Source organism: Triticum urartu, chromosome 3 (genome assembly GCF_003073215.2).
Source record: "Triticum urartu cultivar G1812 chromosome 3, Tu2.1, whole genome shotgun sequence".
In the NCBI taxonomy this organism is placed as follows: domain Eukaryota; kingdom Viridiplantae; phylum Streptophyta; class Magnoliopsida; order Poales; family Poaceae; genus Triticum; species Triticum urartu.
The window spans coordinates 322,504,565-322,524,599 of NC_053024.1; positions in this window are offsets into that span (position 1 = coordinate 322,504,565).

Consider the following 20,035-nt stretch of genomic DNA (forward strand, 5'->3'; position numbering starts at 1 on the left):
ATGTCATCTGAACTCCGTCGTGGCGTTGCCCGATACAGAGGTGCCGCACACCCCTTGTGCTTTACCGATTTCCAGAAGGGTTTAAACCCGTAAACATTGAAGCATACGATGGAACGACAGATCCCGCTGTATGGATTGAAGATTTTCTTCTCCATATTCACATGACTCGTGGTGACGATCTCCACGCCATTAAATATCTCCCCCTAAAGTTAAAAGGACCAGCACATCACTGGTTTAATAGCCTCCTAGAGAACTCTATAGGAAGCTGGGAAGACATGGAGGATGCTTTTCAAGACAACTTCCAAGGTACTTATGTCCGGCCACTGAACGCTGATGACCTTAGTCACATAGTCCAGCAACCCAGAGAGTCAACGCGCAAACTCTAGAGTCGGTTCTTAATTGAAAAGAACCAAATCGTCGACTGTCCGGACGCCGAAGCCTTAGTGGCCTTTAAACACAACGTCTGTGATGAATGGCTCGCCCGACACCTCGGTCAGGAAAAGCCGAAGACTATGGTAGCCCTTATTGCACTTATGACCTGCTTTTGCGCAGCTGAAGATAGTTGGTTGGCTCGTAGAAGTAACAGTACTAGGGACCCTAGCACTGCAGAAGCTAGGGATGGCAACAGAAGGCCACGGCGCAACAAAAACAAGCGTCGGAACAATAATGAAGAAACTGAAGATATGCCGGTCAATGCCGGATTCAGTGGCTCCAAACCCAGTAAGCAGAAGAAGCCATTCAAAGGAAATAGAGACGGTCCATCTAATTTGGATAAAGTACTAGACAGGCCTTGCCAGATTGAAGGCACCCCCAGCAAGCCTTCCAACCACTCCAATAGAAACTGCTGGGTTTTCAAACATGCTGGTAAGTTAAGTACCGAACACAAGGGGAAAGGGCCTCAAAGCGAGGACGATGATGAGCCTTGTCCACCGAACACAGGGGGACATAAGAAATTTCCCCCCGAGGTGAAAACAGTGAACATGATATATGTCACACATATCCCCAAGAGGGAGCGCAAGTGCGCACTAAGGGACGTCTACGCCGTAGAGCCTGTCGCCCCAAAATTCAACCCGTGGTCAACTTGTATGATCACCTTCGATCGCAGGGACCAGCCAACTAGTATCTGTCATGGACGATCAGCATCCCTAGTACTCGACCCAATCATCGATGGATACCATCTCACTCGATTCCTTATGGACGGCGGCAACAGTCTTAACCTGATTTATCAAGACACTGTCCGTAAGATGGTTATTAACCCGTCAAGAATCAAGCCTAGTAGGACTACCTTTAAAGGAGTGATTCCCGGCATAGAGGCCCGCTGCACGGGCTCCTTAACATTGGAAGTAGTCTTCTGTTCGCCGAATAACTTCCAAAGCGAAGACTTGATCTTTGACATTGTCCCTTTTCATAGTGGTTGTCACGCGCTGCTCGGACGAACTGCTTTCGCCTGTTTCAATGCAGTACCGCACTATTCTTACTTAAAGCTCAACATACCCGGACCGCACGGCGTTATCACAATCAATGGAAATATGGAGCACTCCCTCCATACTGAGGAGCACACCGCAACCCTTGCAACCGAGGTACAGAACGGCCTCATCAAGCCGAACAATTCATCGGTCATTAAGACCCCTGACACTGCCAAGCGAGTATGGTCCACTCCGCAGAAACGACAGCTCGGTGGATCCAAAGCTTGAATAGTAGTTTCACCTTCGCCGATCACCCCATAAAACCGCGACGTACGTACCGCGCGTGCATAATTACGCACTTATAATAGCTGGACAGCGATGGAGGCACACTCCGGAAAGGGTCTATAGTGCGGCTTGACCCTATTCGGACCTTAACTTTTTTCTCCTTCTTTCTTTTTTCTTCCTCTCTCATACTACAAGTTCATTAAAAACCTACCCACCCTACGGTCGTGCAAGGGATCTTTTTCAGGCCCCCCTTTCGTATAGACGACCATCGACTTCTCCTCTCAAAGGATTTTTCACCAAGGAGAAACGGCGCAGACGTTCGACCGGGCACCAATGGGATCTTCAAGATTACCTTTTCTTTTAGGCCCTGTATAAAGCTTCCCCTTGTGTACAAATTCTCGGCATGTAAAGTAGCCTCGATGTTCATGGCATTATCTGTAATAGAACGACTCGATGTATTAGTCAGGGTATAAAGGAAACATTTGATCACCAACTTCTATTTGGTACTGGTCTATTTTACCATCTGTATTCCCTCCTTGCTTCAGATTGCCACATTTGCTATGGTCCGGCCTAACTGCCGGGGGCTCTATTCGGCTATGCATATTTTCAAAAGTCCGAACACCTATAGGGTACTCTTCGGCGTCCCGAATATTGCATTATATGTATCAGCTCTAAATCATGTCTTTGGTCTATAGTTGGGTTGCCCGGCTCCTTTGATTACCACCTTACGTTCCGCTAGTTCAGCTAAGGTAGTAGAGGGAGAACTATTGCGATTTAGTTTATGGTTCATCCGGTCAAATACCTCAGTAGACAAAGCCAAAAACTGGCTGTCATGATATGGCGAGAGCTGCTCGGCATTTTGGCAACTTACTACAAATCACTAGTGATTTACTCCGTGTTATACGAAGGGTTGTTCTTCGCCCAGTAATGCGACAAAGGCATCCTAGTTTGGATTGCCGCATACGCACCAGGGCCTAGTACTTAGCCCCACCGTCAAACTCCTATGGCTAAGTGAAAGTAATAAAGCCGCATAGTCTGATTGCCTAGTTCACTGCGCGGACACCTCCTTTACGCACAAAGACGTTGGATAAAGTGTGATCACGCACTATACCGAACACCCCCGTAGCATGTACGTGGGGGCTGAAGCCGACGACTGGCACACTTTCAGAATTAAAACGACCGCACAGGAGGAAAGTAAATCAAGATAAAGGCATAAATATATGACAAGCCTTGGTTCACAAAATAAAGTTTTTACAACCCGGATACATTTACTCAAACATAACGTCCTTTGAGCATTGGCCCTCTACTATTTGGGCACCCGCTAGGAAATCTTCGAAGTATCTCTCCGGCTTGCGGTTGTCTTTGCCTTTGGGCGGGCCAGCGGTCGCCATGTTGGTGACCTTCATCTTTGCCCAGTGCACCTTGACATGTGCATAGGCCATCTGCACACCCTCTATGCACGCCGAGCGCTGCACAGCTTCAACTCGAGGTAGCGCATTGACGAGTCGCCTCACCGAGGAAAAGTAGCTGCTAGGAATTGGTTCGGCTGGCGAAAGCCGGACTATGAGATCCTTCATGGCCAAGCCAGACACCCTATGCAGCTCCGTCAGTTGCTTCATCTGGTTGTTCAGAGGTGTTGGATGCTCCGTTGCTAGGAACTATGACCAGAACAGCTTCTCGGTCGAGTTCCCCTCCTAGGCTCGAAAGAACTGTACGGCGTCAGCGACACTCCACGGGAGATCCGCAAAGGCATCTGGAGAACTCCAAAGTCGAGTGAGCAAGGCATATCTTTGACCCCCAAATATATTCTGCAAGAGAAAGGGCTTACCAACCGCTATCTCTTTGGCCTACGGATCTCTTCATGAGCACTCCGGGACTCGATCCGCGCCTCTTTAGCCTCTTGGAAGACTTTGGCGAGTTCGGTCGCTTGGGCCAAAGTCTTCTCCTCCAAGGCCTCGCAATTGCCGATGGCGTCCTCTAGCTCTTGCTCCACTTCAGCCACCCTATCCTCATGCTGGCGGCGGGGGACCTGTTCGGTCTTTAGTTCCACAGCTGCTTTGTCAGCGACTGCTTTATTTGCCTTCGCCTCCTCCTTGGCCTAGGCAAGGGCGCTCTTGAGGGTCCCAACCTCGGCCGCGCCAACTGCACTCATGAACATAGCAGTATATGAGTTAAACTATGAATTTGCATATCACTTCAGATATATGATCAAACTGTTTAAAAATACACGCATACCTTGCGTCTCGTCAAATTGCTTGTTGATGCTATCATCAGCGACCTTCAGTTTCCAATTGAGCTCGTAAACATTAGCGGCCTGGGCGGTTGCGGCCAACAGGGAAGCCTGTTATACAATAGAAAATTATGTCACCTCTTTCGAATACTATGTGATCCTCTGTCCGGCTTTTTCAAAACCAGACAGAGTCTCAGGGGCTACTATCTATGCACCGACATATTCCTTTATTGAAAAAAGCATCTACAGTATTATGTCACATATGTAGAAGCCTGTCAGTAGGCTGGTGAAAGCTTCGTTCAGCCTGCTCTTGGCGGAATGAACCTTTTCTACCACCACACCAATCAAGGTGCGGTGTTCCTCCATGATGGAAGCATGTTATAGTGTTTCCACTAGAGTATTCAGCGCCTCCGGATTAGTGCAGGCCGCCGTCGGAGCTGATGCTCCCTCCTCCTTCGAAGGGGGCTTCTCGCCTGATTCTGGAGCTATGTTGGTCTCCGAAATGATGTCCGGCTGGGGCCGGATTGATCAGGGACCCCACCGTCAGTCGCCATGGGGGCCACCCCCCATGTCTTCGGCAGCCGAGGTATCACCCTCGGGCCCCTTATCGGCAGCCTCGTTCGCCCCTCCGCGGCCTGGAGAGGTCCTTCAGGACAACACTTCGATGTCGTCCGCGGTGTTTGGCGAAGGGGCTCGCGGTGGCGTCTTGCTCTCTGCCATCTCGGGCGGCAGAGAACTCCCCTCAGATAGTGAAGGGTTGGGGAGGTCGCGAGCCGGGCTGAAAGGCACACGGTGTAATAAGTTATATTATAAAAACCTAAAGGACCGAAGACAAATAATAGACCCTTTTGTGCTTACGACTCGGCCAGGGGCTTCACCCTGGGAAGTCTCTTGGGGACTGGTTCGGCCTCCAAATCCGAACCATCGGAGAGGGCCATCTTCCCCCTCTTGGGCGCCTCCACCTCCAGGTTTGTGGAGGCCGCCCTCTTCTTCTTCCTCCCCCTAAGAGGGGAGTCGCTTTCCGCTTCCTCCTCCTCCTCTTCTTCCTCATCTCCCTCGTGGGAGGAGAGGTCATCGGTCTCTCCAGACACTGCGTCAGAAGGACCCTTCTGGCGAAGGCCGCCTCTGGCCTCCTTGCCCTTCTGCTTCTTGTTCTTCTTCTCCGGCGCCTGATAGGGCAGCAGGACCAGCATCCCTATCAGCTGGGGTGTGTCCGGGTCTTTAGGCAGCGTTGCTAGACACTTAATCCGCTACGCCTGTGCTATCCAGCCATGTACGAAGGATAAAAAAATCATTATGTCTAAAACTTATTGACCTAATAGATATTCGGGAAAATCATACTTACCGGCATGGACGGATTCTCGATGTCAAGACCAATGTTTTTGGTCTTCTTTGGCCATGTTTTTTGTGCCTGGAAGAGCAGCTTCCAAATGTCTTCGTGCGTTGTGCTGAAGAAGCACTTCAAGGTTCATGGATCTTCCTGATTGAACTCCCACATGTGAGAGGGCCGGAGTTGGCAGGGAGGAGTCTGAAGAAAGAGCATCACCTGAATCACGTTAGTGAGACTAGTGTTCTTGCCTATCATATTTGTGATGCGCTTTTGCAAAGTTAGCACTTCCACCGTGGATCCCCGGTCTAGACACTTAGCGGTCCACGAGGTAAGCCACGTAGGGGGTCCGGATCTGAACTCAGGAGTGGCCGCCCACTTGGCGTCGCGGGGTTCAGTGATATAGAACCACTCCTGGTGCTACACCATGACAGTCTCCACAAAGGCCGCTTTGGGCCAAACGGCGTTAGTGAGCTTGCTTACCATGGCACCGCCGCAGTACGCTTGCTGCCCGTCGACCACCTTCAGCTTCAGATTGAAGACCTTGAGCCATAGGCCAAAGTGTGGGGAGATGCGGAGTAGCGCCTCACACATGACAATGAACGCCGAGATGTGGAGGAAAGAATTCGGGGCTAGATCATAGAAATCTTTCCTGTAGTAGAACATAAGGCCCTGGACGAAGGGATGGAGGGGAAACCCTAGCCCACGTAGGAAATGGGGGATGAATACGACCCTTTTGCCGGGCTCCGGAGTGGGGATGACTTGATCCTTGGCAGGGAGCCTGTGTTCGGCGTCCGCAGACAGATATCCCCCCTGGAGCTCCTTGATGTCCTTCTTGGTGACGAAGGAGGCCTCCCACTTGCCCTTTGAACCAGATCCTGACATGGCTGGGGAGGCTGGCGGCGGTGGGAAAGATTGAAGTTTGGGCGCTGGAGGTTGAAGATGGGAAGGCAGGAGAAGGAAGAAGGCATGGGGGAAAAATAGGAATCTTTACCCTCTTATATAGGAAGTGAATATCAAGCGCCCCCAAGCCTTAAAACTCGCCTGTTCCCAAGGGGTCATGTGCATGGCACGGTTGGATTACCCAAAACCGTATTGATGATGATCATGTAATGGGCGGGCATGATCTCTGTTTTGACAAGACGTGCCAATGGAGACCATGCCTCGAAACATGAAGCAGGAGGTGTGAAAACGGTTCAAAATGTTAAGAGGCCAGACGTGACATTTCACCGAAAAAAGTTGTCAGTGGAAAGTCACTGTTTTGCTTGATATCTTGCCTTCGTGGCTAAGGGTTGTAACAATTACACAGAGCCGGATATAGTTCTTTTGTTAAGAAAATTGCTTTGGAGTATTCAGGAGGAGGAACCCGCCTTGCAATGCCGAAGACAATCTGCGTGCCGAACATATCTTCATTGAAGACTAATTCAGGGGCTACTAAGGCAGTCCTGGATTAGGGGGTCCTCTGGTGTCCGGGCTCTTCAATATGGGCCGGCCTAATGGGCCGTGAAGATACAAAGCGGAAGTCCTTCCCCTGTGTCCTGATAGGCCTCGCCTATGCATGGATGGCAAGATTGGTGTCCGGATATGTAATTTCTTTCCTCTACAAACCGACTGTATACAACCCTAGGCCCCTCCGGTGTGTATATAAACCGAAGGGTTTAGTCCATTCACATAGGCTAGACATCTAGGGTTTGGCCATTACAATATCGAGGTAGATCAACTCTTGCAACCCCTATACTCGTCAAATACAATCAAGTAGGACATAGGGTTTTATCTCCATTAAGAGGTCCCGAACCTGGGGAAACATCGTGTCCCACTTGTCCCTTGTTACCTTCGATCCTCAGTCGAACAGTTTGGGACCCCCTACCTGAGATCGGCCGATTTTGACACCGACAACAGGCTCAATCCCCACAACAAGACCGAACCAAGGTTGCAGTTCTGGTTCCTATCCCCAGCCCTGGATCGGCTCGAGGATCTCAGCCTTCATGCTAGACGTCCTTGCTCGCTGCCGCTGTCCGTGTTCTGCCTTGCGCCCATGCTACGCCACGCTACATTCAGGCAGTGCATTTCCCCTGGATCGATGCTACGCGCGCTCTTCATCTCCCTAAACTTAAGCACCTCGAGCTCATTCCCGTCTGCATCTTGAAGGAGGATTTGGAGCGCCTACTAATCGGCTGTACAATCCTCGAGTACCTTCGTCTTCATGTGATGGATGGGTTCAGTAGCCTCCACATCACCTCGACGAATGTACGTGCAATTTATGTGCATTGCTGGCGTAGCCCAAGGCTATCAGCTGAGGTGTTTCGCGGTATTGTCATTGAGAATGAGCCTTTCCTCGAGAGATAGTATGTACATGATAAATTAGGTCCAGCAAGAATCAGGGTCATGAACGCACCGAAATTGACAGTGTTGGGCTATTCGTGTGCTGAATTCAACGAACTTGTTACTGGATCATTATTCGTTCAGGTACAACAGTCTTCTTCTTCTTCTCCTTCATATATATTATCGAACAAAACATTTTATCTAATTGTTGTTGATCTATATGTTTGCCTGTCATCCAGAAAATGGTTCCCACAACCTTGACCCGTCCTCTGCACACAGTGAAGATCTTGGCACTACAATCTGTCAGCCCCGATCTAGATGAAGTTGTTAGATTCCTTAGACGCTTTCCTTGCACAAAGAAGCTATACATCGAGGCGATGCTCCTTTACTGTTAATTGTTAACCAGAACGGAGCTCAATTTTTTGTTACTTTTACCAATGATTACAATGACAAATGTAGAATGATTTCTAAAGGAAATTTGGAGGATTTCAATACATATTTTTTTGGAGATGCTAGCACTGGTGCAGAGACCTGGTATACAAACGGTTTTTAACCCCTTTCCGTGATGGTGTTTGGAATTGTAGTGAAGTGAGTTTGGGCAATATGGGGGTCCTTCCTACCCGACCCGGAAACCATCGGGGATAGGCCCTCCTGGCACATAGTCTGGGGCAAAATGAGCTCATGTGTGATCTGGCGAGGCATCCAAACCCAGTCGTTTCCGTTCGTATGTACATCCCACATGGTGAATCCTAGAAAACATTTCCGTTCGTATGTATATCACACACAGTTTTGTGTGTGGAAACATTTGTGCAAGGTGGACTAACGCAAACAGTTCTCTGCTAGAAGCCGTGTGTGATTGTTAGTTGATCGAACATGCCTACTTTCTACAAATCGTGTGGGTAGTTTGAGTTCATCGCCCATGGTGCTGTCCGAGTAACTGTCTGCAATAGAAAACCCCAATAAGCAGGGTAATTAGCCTATTATTTATAATCCCTGTAGTAATCAAATTGATATTTCTTATAAAACACACTAGATATTTCATATCCGTATAATGGCAACCAGGATTTCATAATCGAATTACATCAGATAGCTTCGGCACTCAGTTACACCATTACACAACATCACCAAGTTTCACATGCAATATCGAAAACCTTTGGGAAGTAGCATCATACATGGTAAATAGACAGATAAATCTCATCTGGGAAACTATAGAAGCGGAAGGCAAATATTGAGCCTTTAGTGATGTTGAATGTCCTTGCAACTTTAGGCCAGTGGCTATGGATAATTGCTCGCCCAACCTTCATCATCTTCAGGAAGACTTCAATATTGTATCATGGGTGTTGAATGAATACCTTCCTTGCCTCTTGACCATGAAAGTGGTTTGAGAGGTAATCATGGGTGAACTACTTTGAAAAGTACTGAAAACAAAGATATGCATAAATCGCTGTTATAAATTTTGAAATGGCGCAAGGGGTAAAAACAGGGTAAAAGAGTTAGTACCATCCTATAGTTGACTAATGTCTTCTTCATTGTGCAAATAAAGACCTTGCTATTATTCATCTTAAGTTTCTTCATCCTAACAATCTTTTTGAGTTTCTTGACTTGACTAATATTCATGGACATCTCATTTCCCCATATGCAAAATGGGTGGAACAGTGGGTCTAAGCCTCTGACAGCTAGACCTACATGTGCAAGACCAAATTGCAAGAACGTAAATATTAGAATGATTCCTGCAACTGCACAATAATGTGCTATTAGCAAAAGGACCATGCATGAGCAACCCTCGATGGTAAACCACAGTGTCTCCCATTGTTCTCCTGCAACACAAAAGATCTTGATCAGGTTAACTGAGAGTTGCCATACTATCGGTAGAATATGTATTGAGTACAACCAAATTCGATTTATTTCCCACATGCATAAAAATACAAAATTGTACCCATAGAAAATGAAAATCAAATTGTGGAATTAAACCAAACAATTAAATGGACAGCAGACCAAATGAACCAAAACTATTGGCGTTGTAGGAACGGGGGTACCCAGACTTGCCTGCCTGCGGCCCATGGCGTGGCTTTGTCGATGGCCCAGTACAGCCCAGCTTCAGCATCGACAACCTAAGATACTCGCGAGAGGCCAAGCCTCGCGAGGCAGATAATAGCAAGACCTCCTACTACCTCTTGAGAACTTGCGTTGGTTTTCCCTTGAAGAGGAAATGGTGATGCAGCAGAGTAGCATAAGTATTTCACTCAGTTTTTCAGAACCAAGGTATCAATCCAGTAGGAGGACACGCACGATTCCCTCGCACCTACACAAACAATTAAATCCTCGCAACCAACGCGATAAGGGGTTGTCAATCCCTACACAGTCACTTACGAGAGTGAGGTCTGATAGATATGATAAGATAATATTTTTGGTATTTTTATGATAAGGAGAAATAAAAGATGCAAAGTAAAATAAATGGCAAAGGAAATAACTAAGTATTGGAAGATTAATATGATGGATGATAGACCCAGGGGCCATAGGTTTCACTAGTGGCTTCTCTCAAGAGCATAAATTTTCACGGTGGGTAAACAAATTATTGTTGAGCAATTGCCAGAATTGAGCATAGTTATGAGAATATCTAGGTATGATCATGTATATAGGCATCACGTCCGAGACAAGTAGACCTACTCCTACCTGCATCTACTACTATTACTACACACATCTAGAGTATTAAGTTCAAGAGAACAGAGTAACGCTTTAAGCAAGATGACATGATGTAAAGGGACAAACTCATGCAATATGAAATAAACCCCATTTTGTTATCCTCGATGGCAACAATACAATACGTGCCTTGCTGCCCCTACTATCACTCGGAAAGGACACCCCATGATTGAACCCAAAGCTAAGCACTTCTCCCATTGCAAGAAAGATCAATCTAGTAGGACAAACCAAACTGATAATTCGAAGAGACTTGCAAAGATAACCAATCATACGTAAAAGAATTCAGAGAAAATTCAAATATTGTTCATAGATAAACTTCATCATAAACCTAAAATTCATCGGTCTCAACAAACACACCACAAAAGAAGATTACATCGAATAGATCTCCACAAGAGAGGGGGAGAACTTTGTATTGAGATCCAAAAAGAGAGAAGAAGCCATCTAGCTAATAACTATGGACCCGTAGGTCTAAAGTAAACTACTTACACTTCATCGGAGAGGATATGGTGTTGATGTAGAAGCCCTTCGTGATCGATGCCCCCTCTGACGGAGCTCCAGAACAGGCCCCAAGATGGGATCTCGTGGATACAGAAAGTTACGGCGGTGGAATTAGGGTTTTGGCTCCGTATCTGGTAGTTTGGGGGTACGTAGGTGGAGCAACAAGGGGGCCACGAGGGTGGAGGGCGCGCCTGGGGGGGGGGGGTAGGCGCGCCCCTACCTCGTGGCCTCCTGGTTGATGTCTTGACGTAGGGTCCAAGTCCTCTGAATCATGTTCGTTCCGAAAATCACGTTCCCGAAGGCTTCATTCCGTTTGGACTCCGTTTGATATTCTTTTTCTGCGAAACCCTAAAATAGGCAAAAAAAACAACAATTCTGGGTTGGGCCTCCGGTTAATAGGTTAATCCCAAAAATAATATAAAAGTGTATAATAAAGCCCAATAATGTCCAAAACAGAATATAATATAGCATGGAACAATCAAAAATTATAGATACGTTGGAGATGTATCACCTCCCTGGGGGCGGCTTCCCCAGGCATGCTCCCGAGGAGCGGAGATATCTATGAAAGGTGCACGTCGCGAGGTTTGGATGACGTGAGCCATGACTACCAAGGCAAGGCGGGCGCCTGCGGGCGCAGTGTACCAGTTTCCTCTTTGGTGCTAAGGAGGCAAAGCACATGCGCGGAGTCCCGAGGAATCAACTAAAGGTTTCCATTCCGGTGCAACAAGACCAAGACCGCCAGGATGGCAGGACGGGGGTCATCGCGGAGCCCACCGCGGCGTCACGACCAGGAGCTTTTGTAGGCGAAGACTACTTTTGTCAGGATAGCATGTACTAGTTGTCTACCTTCAAATTTGGCCGTTGCGGGATCCCTTCCCGCCTTACATTTGGGAAGAGTACCAAGGCCACTATAAATAGGGCTTAGCCACCACCATAGAGGGGGATGGATCATTGAGATCATCTTCTCACCCACCAGCTCATCGAACACAAGAGCACCTCTCCTTCTAAGGACTGTTCTACCCTTGTACTAGTTCATCTGCAGCGCCTCGAGGCCAATCCACCACAAAGCAGGAGTAGGGTTTTACACCGCAAGGTGGCCAAAACCTGAGTAAACTGCTGTGTCCCTTGTCCATTAAGGTTCATCGAGCTAGGCCGTGGGATCGGTGGGCAGGCGGATTGGGGAGGACAAGTTCTTCGCACGCACCCTAGAGTTCGAACCTCACAAGGGTCTGCGGAACCCCGAATCCGACATTTGGCGCGCCGGGTAGGGGTGCGTTGGAGATCCGCCACTCCATCCGCCACGCTCTCTTGTTCGGCTCTCCTGGCAGACGCTTCTCCATCGACTAGACCGATGCGTGCCCTCGAAGGAGCCGAGGGACTCCGAGCCTTCACCCCCGCCCTCCGGCGGGTGAAGTGGCCGCCCAAGTTCAGGCCGGACTTGCCGCCCCGATACAACGGTGTGGTGGACCCAGCAGGATTTCTCCAAGCATACAAGGAGGCTGTCTGGGCGGCTGGCGGCGACGGCAAGGTCATGGTACACTGGCTCCCCATGGCCCTGGTGGGCGCACCGCGCGCCTAACTTCTCAACTTGCCTGGGTCTTATGTGGCATATTGGGAGGAACTGCGCGTCCTCTTCATCACGGGCTTCACGGCACCAGCACCCCACGCCATTCCAGCTCTCCTCGGTGGCTCACAGGCACTGCCCTCGGACCGCCATGTCGAGCAGTTCTTCTGCCAGGTAGGCATCGCCCATGTGCATTAGGGAGCTCCTCCGGGATGGGCGGCACCCAAGGTGGACCTCACCTTCGAGTCAAGAGATCACCCCGCGACCACCGCGGGCGGCGGCGCGCTCCCGATGCTCTGCACCCCCACCATCTGCCACGTGGTGGTCACCAAGATCCTCATCGACGGCGGGGCTAGCCTCAACATGCTCTCTATAGAAGCTTTCGGCTTGCTTCACGTGCCACATGGCCGGCTCTGCCCCACCAAGCCCTTCTCCGGAGTCATCAACGGCTCCACCTGCCCCCTAGGGCAGATCCGCCGCCCCGTCACCTTTGGCACCCGTGAAAACTACCGCACCGAATTCATTGACTTCGACACCGCCCGCATCGGTCTCCCGTACAACGCCATCCTCGGGTACCCGGCCTTGGCCAAGTTCATGGCGGCAACCCATCCTGCCTACAACCTCATGAAGATGCCGGGGAGCAGTGGCGTCCTCACCGTGGCCGGGGACACCAAGGAGGTGCTGGCGGCCCTCAAGCTCACCTTCAGGGCCGCGGCCGCCACACGGCCAAAGGAGGAAGGAGCCCCAGGGGCTACGCCAGGAAAGAAGAAGAAGTTGTTCTCCCAAGATCGCGCTGAGACAAAGTAGGTGCTCATGGACGAGGGCGGGGCGTCAGGCGCCACCTTCACCATAGGCGCCGGCTTCCCCCTAGATCAAGAGGAGGCGCTGGTGAACTTCCTGTGCAAGAACAAGGAGGTGTTCGCCTGGGAACCCAAAGATCTGGTCGGGATCCCACGGGGGATAATCGAGCACCACCTAAGGGTGTGCCTCAACGTGCGCCGATGAAGCAGAAGGCACGGTGGCAGTCCGCGGAGAAGATGTGTTTCATCATCCAGGAAACCCACAAACTATAAGAAGCTGGTGTCATTCGGGTGGTGCGGTACTTGGAATGGCTGGCGAACCCGGTCGTCGTGCCCAAGAGAGGCAGGAAGGAACACATGTGTGTCAAATTCACCAACCTTAACAAGGCTGGCCGTCAAGATCTGTTCCCGCTCCCGCGCATTGATCAGATCATCGACTCCACTACTGAGTGCGACCTACTGTGTTTTCAGGACGCCTTCTCATGTTACAGTTTGTCTTCTTGAAGTTATTGTTTGCCTGTATGATCCGATTGACTTCCCTGAGTGAAGACTGTTTACTATTTGGCTTCATGCTGTCTTCCATCTTGATCCTTACTACCTAGTTGCTGATAGTCTTTGTGCTTTCACTTCATTGCAATCTTGACTATGGCTTGTCTAGTGTAGTCTACCTTCTGCTGCATATCAATAGGTTCATTTCTATGATTTCTCTTCAAAGACATCATGTTCGGAAGACTTTCATAAAAATCTCCTATTCACCCCCTCTCTAGTCGATAACTACCACTTTCAATTGGTATCAGAGAAAGGTGCTCCCTTGTTCTGTGTGATTCGGTTTAACCACCTAGAGTTTTAGCTATGTTGACTACAGGGATAATCAAGGTCTCCGCTGCGTTCCCTGTCTTCGATGGCACTGATTACCCCTACTTGAAGAACAAGATGCGCATGCATCTCGAAGCCATTGACGTCGACCTCTCGTATGTCGTTAAGAATGGAGTTCCCAAGGTCGGTGAAGGTGTCACCGCTGCTGATGTCAAGAGGTTCATTGAATTGGATTTGACTGCCAAGAACATCATCTGTGGTAATCTGACCAAAGGACGTATGGCTGTGTGAGTGCTCTAGAAACTGCAAAGTTAGTCTAGGACTAGCTCTCCAAGGTCAACAAAGGCGTCTCAACCCAGAGAGACTCAAGGATTGATGTTCTTCGCAACTTCTTCAACCGCTTCAAGAGAAACGACAATGAGAATGTCCAGCTCACGTTTGATCGCCTCACTGATATCACAAATGAGCTTCGCGCGCTTGGCGCCACTGAGATCACCAAGCATGAAATCATCAAGAAGCTTCTGAGATCACTCGACAGCTCATTCGACACCCTGGCGCTGATGATTCAATAATGTCCTAACTTCAAGACTCTCGATCTGTCTGACATACTTGAGAGACTCAAAACACATGAGTTCCAGTTGAGAGACATCTATGTCCCCAACTATGGCCGAACCTGGGCTTTGAAGGCAAAGGTTGTGTCCTCATCTGAAGAAGAATCTGACTGCGGTTCTAGGGATCCTCAAGACATTGGAAGGGAACTAAGTATGCTCGTGAAGAAGTTCCGGAAGTTCTCCAAGAAGAAAGGCTTCAGAAAGTCTTCAAGATCCATCTCAAGAAATGATGAAGCTTCCTCTCATGACTACAAGAAGAGAACATGCCACAAATGCAAGAAACCTGGTCACTACATCTCTGAGTGTCGTCAATGGGACAATGAGATCAAGAAGAAGAAGAAGAAGAGCAAAGAATATGATTCTGATGACAAGAAGAAGAAGAAGAAATCCTCAAAGTCTTCATCAAAGCCTTGATCATACAAGAAGAGATCATCAAGAAAGGCTCGTGCGTTTGTTGGCAAGGAAATGGATTCGGAGGAGGAGTCTCCTTTTGAGGAGGCGGAGGTGGAGTCAGAGGAGTCCGATTCAGGCGTGGCTAGCCAGGCTCTAGCTTCAACCTATGTTGCCAAGTCCATCTTCAACACTGAAGACAATGACGTCGTCGCCAATGCTGATGCTAATGATGAAAATGACTATGGTCCCACCTACTGCTTCATGGCATGTGGTGCCAAGGTAAACTCACGCGATGCGTACTTTCAAACATCTAGTGAAGATGACTCTGAATGTGAATCTAAACCTAGCTACAAAACACTTGCTAAAATTGCAACAAAACAACAAAATGCTATGGAACACATTCAAAAGTTGCTAGACAAAAGCGATGACCTATTGGACACGGAAATGACTCGAACTCAGTCCTTAATTGAAGACATTAAAAATCTTCATGTTAAGTACGAAGAACTTGAAAGTCGTCATGAAACACTCTCAGCTACTCATGAGAAGCTTTCCTATGATTATCTTCAAAGGAAGCAAGAACTTGAGAACCTGAGAGCATCTCATGAAGATCTTCAAAAGGAGAATGAGTCACTTCGCTCTCAACAGATCTGTACCGGTCAGGAAGACATTGAGCCACCATGTTTTAAATTTCTTGAGCGTGATAATGCTATCTCTGTTGCTAAATGTTCTACTGCTACTACTGTTGCTATGTCCTCAACTACCGATGTGGAAACTAACCCTTCTTCTGAGGATACCACTACTATTGCTGATGAGAATGCTAGGTTGAAGACATTGCTTGAAACAGGGATTTACAAAAGCCTGAAAGGGCATCAGACTCTTTGTGATGTCCTCAAGAAACAGATTCTTAACTATAACCATAGGAAAGAGGGTGTTGGGTTCAAGAGGAAAATGAGCGTTGATGGTTCATACTGGAAGCCTGAGCAGTACCCCAAAAACACATGGGTTGCTGCAAAGGAACCTTCAATGAATCCATCTACCTTATCTGGCTTCACTTGTGCTAACCCGATTATCATTGATGAATCCTTTGATGAAAACTATAAACTCTTTAAGAATCATAATGGTGAAGTGTTTGCCAGGTATTTTGGTACTAACTGCAGGAATGGACCACCTTTTAAGAAGATCTGGGTGCCCAAAAGTTGTCTTGAGAAGCTTCCTGTGAATGACATCATGACCCCACCTGGGAAGAAGACAAACCCCAGACCAAAGGCTTCATATGGTCCAAAGGGTTCATATAGAAAGTGGACTCATCAGAGGCACCCTAACGCCAATGTTTTGTAGGGAAACCATACTCAAACGTATGAATATGAGCGTGTTTCATCAAATCGATATGTTCATAAGACCAAGAACTATTCTGCTTATTCTTATGAGTATTACTCACCTCCTGCAAGGCTATTTGCTAGGGCTCCAAAGCCTAATTTCTCAGATGCTGCACTTAGACTCATTGCTTCTAAGCCACCCCTTGAGATGTGGGTGATTAAGAAGAATTAACTCTGTTTTGCAGGAAATGGTCTCCAGCCGAAATTCAAAAGCTTCTGGTGCTTATGCTGGGGACCTGTAACATCTTGTGGGATGCAAGATAAAATGCCAAAATGGTCTTACTATGTATTTCGTCCCAGGATTCCTTGACAAACATCCTATTTATTCTAACCAAGATCTGAACTTTCATAATATGCTTGTTCGTCAAATGTCTATGCTTCACACTTCTCTTGGTGAAGCCTATCCCCTAACTGCACTGTAGGGTATGACACCAAAGGCTTCATAATGGATTATGGACAGTGAATGCACCAACCACATGATTGGTGATCGAAGTCTTCTTATGGATTCAACCCTACGTCCATCTGACAAGAGTCAAATCACATTTGCTAACACTAGTAAAAACAAGGTATTGGGTCTAGGTAGAGTTTCAAAGGATCAACACATGGATAAAGTGATGCTTGTTGAATCCCTTGGTTTCAAATTAATGTCTGTCTCAATGCTTTGTGATCTGAACATGATTGTGATATTTGGAAAATATCGTTGCCTTGTGCTTATGGAATCTAACAAATCTCTAGTCTTTGAAGGGTATCGAAAAGATGATCTGTATATGGTAGATTTCTCAGGAGGACCACAGTTGGCCGTATGTCTTCTAGCAAAAGCTTTAGAGTGCTGGCTCTGGCATCGGAGGCTAGAGCATGCTGGCATGAGGAACATGTACACTCTCGCGAAGAAGAAGCATGTCGTAGGCATCGAGCGCATCAAGTTCAAGAAGGTTCATCTATGTGGTGCCTGCAAAGTTGGAAAAATAACTAGAGCCAAGCATCCCTCGAAGACAAACATGACGACGACTCATCCCTTTGAGCTACTTCACATGGACTTATTTGGCCCTACTCATTACTCAACCCTTACTACCACAGCTTGCCTTTATGGCTTCGTCATTGTTGATGTACTCAAGATATACATGGATGCACATAATCCTCTATAAGAATGAAGTGCAGGATGTCTTCAGACAGTTCGCCAACTATGGCATCAAGATCAAGCACATCGGAAGTGACAACGGCACAGAATTCAAGAACATCGGCCTCAACACTTATGTTGATACATTGGGCATCACACATGAGTTCTCAGCTCCATATACACCTCAGCGGAATGGCATCATGGAGCACAAGAACAGAACCCTCATTGAGATGGCACATACGATGCTTGATGAGTATAAGACACCAAGGAAGTTCTATCCTGAAGCCATTGATACTACATGCCATGTCATCAACCGTGTTTTTCTTCACAAGCTTCTAAAGAAGACATCCTATGAGCTCCTAACTGGTAAGAAGACAAACGTTAGTTACTTTGGAGTATTTGCTGCTCGGTGTTGGATTAAGGATCCACATCACACTTCAAAATTTGCACCGAAAGCACATGAAGGTTTTATGCTTGGCTACGGAAAGGATTCGAACTCCTACAGAGTCTTCAACCACTTTCACTATAAAGTGCTTGAAACTATGGATGTGCGGTTCAATGAGACTAACGGCTCGCAAAGAGAGCACCTACCAAATGTGCTAGATGAAGCCTCATCAAGTGAATCTATCAAGCTTATGGGTACTAGAGAAATCATACCATCAGAAGCACAGGCTGAAGAAGAGATCATCATTTCTGCACCTAATCAACGCGAAGACACTGCTCAGCCTGAAGCCAATGCTGAAGATGAAGACAATGATCAACAAGGGCACAATCTTCGACCAGTCCATCCTCGTGTTGCAAATGTACAGATTGAGAAGATAATTGATAGCATCAATGCACTTGGTCCACTCACTCGTTCAAGAGCAACACAACTTGCAAATTTCTGTGGACACTTTGCATTTGTCTCAATATCTCAACCCAAGAAAGTTGATGAAGCCTTCATGGTACCTCAATGGATTCAAGCTATGCAAGAAGAGCTTGAACAGTTTGAGCTGAACAATGTATGGGATCTAGTAAAGCGTCCTGATCCTCGCAAGCACAATATCATAGGCACCAAATGGATCTACCGCAGCAAACAATATGAGCATGGTCAAGTTGTTAGAAACAAGGCTCGTCTCGTTGCTCAAGGTTATACACAAGTTGAAGGGATAGACTTCGATCAAACCTTTGCTCTTGTGGCAAGGCTTGAAGCCATTCGCATACTACTAGCCAATGCCAAGCACAACAACATTCTTCTGTACCAAATGGAAAAATTGAAGAAGAAGTGTATGTTGCACAACCACCTGGCTTTGAAGACCCAAAGCATCCGGATATGGTATACAAGCTGAACATGGAACTGTATGGCCTCAAACAAGCCCCTCGTGCTTGGTATGACACACTCAAAGACTTCCTGAAGAGCAAAGGCTTCAAACCTGGTTCCCTTGATCCCACTCTCTTCACGAAGACATGTGATGGTGAACTGTTTGTATGCCAAATCTATGTGGATGACATTATCATCGGCTGCACTGACAAGAGATACAGTGATGAGTTTGGGCATATGATGCAAGAGCAATATCAGATGTCCATGATGGGTGAGCTGAAATTCTTCCACGGTTTTCAAATCCGTTAGTAGAGCAATGGCGTCTTCATATCACAAGAGAAATACCTCATAGATTGCCTGAAGAAGTTTGGAATTCAAGACTACAAAGGGTACATGACGCCAATGCCTACCAAAAGTCATCTGGGCCCCGACGACAATGGTAAATAGTTCGATCAAAGGTATACCGCTCCATGATTGGTTCTTACTCTATTTATGTGCATCTAGGCTAGATATAATGCTTAGCGTTTGCATGTGTGCCCGATTTCAAGAGGCACCAAAGGAATCACATCACTTAGCTGTGAAGCGAATTCTTCGATATTTGGCTTACACCCCAACACTAGAATTATGGTATCCAAAGGGCTCAGAGTTTGATCTAGTTGGATTATGAAATGCTGATTATGCTGCTGACAAGGTTGATTGCAAGTCCACATCAGGCACATGTCACTTTCTTGGAAGATCTCTTGTCTTTTGGTATTCAAAGAAGCAGAACTGTGCATCACTCTCCACTACCGAATCCGAATACATTGCTGCTGGATCTTGTCGCGCTCAGCTTCTATTGATGAAGCAAACTCTCAAGGACTATGGCATCCACCTGAAGCGTCTGTCACTGTACTGTGACAATGAAAGCGCCATCGAGATTGCCAACAGTCTAGTTCAGCACTCGAAGACAAAGCACATTCAGATCCATCATCACTTTCTCAGAGATCATGTCATGAAGGAGGATATTGATATCATTCATGTCAACACTAAAGAGCAATTGGGAGATATCTTCACCGAGCCCTTGGATGAGAAAAGGTTTTGCGAGTTTTGGTGTGAGCTAAATATCCTAGATCCTAAAATGTCCTGTAATTGCACACACATCCTAACGCTTATGCATGTTGATGACTTAGATGTACAACACACAAAGTAACATATATCTTCAATCAATGAGGACATACACTCTAAGTGTGAATACATTAACACGGAATTTGACTTCAGAGCGCCACGATAATTGTGCGCCGTGTCTGGGTC